Below are 3,699 nucleotides of genomic sequence, written 5' to 3'. Positions count from 1 at the left end.
GCCATGAAAATAGGTAATGATAGATAGTAATGTGACTAATAATAATAATCGAAGTAGCAGTGGGTGTCAGTCGGCTCACAGCAGGAGACACGACTACAGTCCAGGTACCACAACGATTCATGGAAACCTGCAGAACGAGAAAGCAAAAGGGCTTCAGGGTGGAAGTAAAGCTAAAATGCTTAATGGTACAGGTAATAGTAATAGTAATGTGACTAGTAATAATAATAATGGTGGTAGCAGTCGGTGTCAGCAGGGCCGTAGCAGGATGCACATCCACGGTCCAGGTACAGCCACGATTTATAGAAGCCTGCGAAGCGAGAAAGCACAAAGACTCCAGGGTAGAAGCAAGTCAATAAGCGTAATAGTACAGGCAATAATAATAGTAATGTGACTAATAATGATAGTGGTAGTAGTAGTGGGTGTCAGCAGGGCCTCAGTAGGTGGCACGATGACAGTCCAAATATAACCCCGATTCCTGGGAACCTGCGAGGCGAGAAAGCACAAGAACTCCGGGGAAGAAGCAAAATCAGTAATGTGCATAAATAGGAGATTAATACATAAAGAAGGAGGGAGAGAAGACTTGACACCTCTCTGCTTTGACAAAACAGGGAACTTTTCTCTTGCCCACTCTCTTATCTTTTCCGTGTTGGTTGTCTGTCTTGTTAAGTGTTAAGGAGCTTATACACGCTAACGTTATTTTTATTTTAGAACAACAGCTTTTGTCAGTACTTTTTCTCCTCAAAACTCCTTTGAACATCTTATAATTATTCTTTTTAAGCAAGCCTTATTTTGTTTTAGTGTACGTCTGTTGACCTCGTGAGATATCAACTTTGATTGTTATTGTTTAGGCCAAACGAGATTAGTTTGAGTTTATCAACGAGTAGCCTCAGTTATAAAATTACTCAGAGCAAAAAAAAAAAAAAAAAATAACACTTTCGCCAGCTTTTCGCGCCCCCACCCTTTTGCCGCTCCTGTCTCCTAGCAACCAGCTGCGGTTGTCATAAAAGAGTATAAAAAAGTTAAAATATTAAAATGGACGAGCTGCTGTAAATAGTGCAGCGGCTCCGGTGTCAGCTGGTTAATTAATAGCGCCACGTAAATTAACCGATCATTTTAACATCAGTGTGATCTGATCAGGTCCCTTGTTTTTAGTTTCAACACTTGTATCTGTAAATATTCACTTGAGTTAAAACCCAATAATTATATTTAAATGTGAATTCTCTAGTTGCTGGTCGACCATGTCGATTAAAAAAAAAAATCAACTTCACCGGCACGCAATGCATCTTGGGATATGTTGGGCCGCGAAGGATCCATCAGTTGTATCCTCCAGATCTGGGAAAAGTAGGCTGCATTTGTCGGCCGCATTAGAAGGAGTCGACGAAATGGGACAGCCCTGTCGCGGCCGCTGTGACGTAATCGGTCTACAAATGCACCCTCCGAAGGATGCAGCCGCTGGATTGGGACACAGCTATAGGCCGTTTCTCAATACCAAGTATGGTCAAGTATGGACTTGCAAACTTGCAAGTTCATACTTGGATAGTTCGACTCGGGAGTACAAACTCCCGAGGATGGGAGGACGCAGTACGGTCATTTTGCAATTGGAACAGCAGCGAACTTGATGACGTCACCAACGTCACGACGTCACCAACTCAGCTCGTCGGTCCCGCCTACTCCGGTTATCTTCAGTCATATATATTGACAATAAAACGAAATATGATATAAAACACAACCCTGCCTTTTTTCGTTTTCATTTAGAAAATATTAAAATATTAATATGTATATTCAATTCAATTCAATTCAGTTTATTTTGTATAGCCCAGAATCACAAATTACAAATTTGCCTCAGAGGGCTTTACAATCTGTGCACATGCGACATCCTCTGTCCTTCCCTCACATCGGCACAGGAAAAACTCCCTAAAAAACCCCTTTAACAGGGAGAAAAAAGGAAGAAACCTATGGGAGAACGACAGAGGAGGGATCCTTCTCCCAGGATGGACAGAATGCAATAGATGTCATGTGTACAGAATGAGCAGCATAACAGTTCTTAGATACAACACATTCAATGTATATGACATAAATGATTCATATAATAAGACTACTTATAATAACAGCAGCAATTATTACAGTAGAATTATAGCCATGAAAATAGGGATAGTAATGTGACTAATAATAATAATCGAAGTAGCAGTGGGTGTCAGTCGGCTCACAGCAGGAGGCATGACTACGGTCCAGGTACCACAACGATTCATGGAAACCTGCAGAACGAGAAAGCAAAGGGCTTCAGGGTGGAAGTAAAGCTAAAATGCTTAATGGTACAGGTAATAGTAATAGTAATGTGACTAGTAATAATAATAATGGTGGTAGCAGGGCCGTAGCAGGATGCACATCCACGGTCCAGGTACAGCCACGATTTATAGAAGCCTGCGAAGCGAGAAAGCACAAAGACTCCAGGGTAGAAGCAAGTCAATAAGCGTAATAGTACAGGCAATAATAATAGTAATGTGACTAATAATGATAGTGGTAGTAGTAGTGGGTGTCAGCAGGGCCTCAGTAGGTGGCACGATGACAGTCCAAATATAACCCCGATTCCTGGGAACCTGCGAGGCGAGAAAGCACAAGAACTCCGGGGAAGAAGCAAAATCAGTAATGTGCATAAATAGGAGATTAATACATAAAGAAGGAGGGAGAGAAGAGGAGAGAGGAGCTCAGCGTATCCTAGGTAGTCCCCCGGCTGTCTAGGCATATAGCAGCATATCTAGGGGCTGGACCAAGGCGAACCTGAACCAGCCCTAACTATAAGCGCTATCAAAAAGGAAGGTCTTAAGCCTGCTCTTGAAAGTGGTGAGTGTGTCTGCCCCCCCGGACTGAAACTGGAACCTGGTTCCACAGAAGAGGAGCCTGATAACTGAAGGCTCTGGCTCCCATCCTACTTTTATATACTCTAGGAACCACAAGTAACCCTGCATTGATTGAGCGCAGCTCTCTAGTTGGGTAATATGGAACTATAAGTTCCTTAAGATAAGACAGTGCCTGACCAGTTAGAGCTTTGTAGGTAAGTAAAAGAATTTTAAATTCTATTCTTGATTTAACAGGGAGCCAGTGCAGAGAAGCTAATACTGGAGTAATATGATCTCTTTTCTTAGTTTTTGTTAGAACACGTGCTGCAGCATTCTGGATCAACTGTAAAGATCTAAGAGACCTATTAGAGCAGCCTGATAATAAGGAGTTACAGTAATCTAGTCTAGAGGTAACAAATGCATGAACTAGTTTTTCTGCATCACTTTGAGACAGGATTTGCCTGATTTTCGCAATGTTACGTAAATGAAAAAAGGCTGTCCTTGAGATCTGTTTTATATAAGAGTTAAAAGACAGATCCTGGTCAAAGATAACTCCAAGGTTCTTAACGGTAGTGCTGGATGCTAGAGCAATGCCATCTAGAAAAACTATATCGTTAGATAATTGAATTCGAAGGTGATCTGGACCTAGTAGGATAACTTCTGTTTTTTCAGAGTTTAACATTAAAAAGTTACAGGTCATCCAGGTTTTTATGTCCGTAAGACATGCTTGAAGTCTAGAGAACTGGTTAGTCTGGCTTAATTGATAGATACAACTGGGTATCATCTGCATAACAATGAAAGTTTACTGAGTGTTTTCTGATAATATTCCCCAAGGGAAGCATATATAAAGTAAATAAAATAG

This window comes from Anoplopoma fimbria, chromosome 11, assembly GCF_027596085.1.
Source record: "Anoplopoma fimbria isolate UVic2021 breed Golden Eagle Sablefish chromosome 11, Afim_UVic_2022, whole genome shotgun sequence".
Taxonomy (NCBI): domain Eukaryota; kingdom Metazoa; phylum Chordata; class Actinopteri; order Perciformes; family Anoplopomatidae; genus Anoplopoma; species Anoplopoma fimbria.
This window is presented reverse-complemented; position numbering follows the sequence as displayed.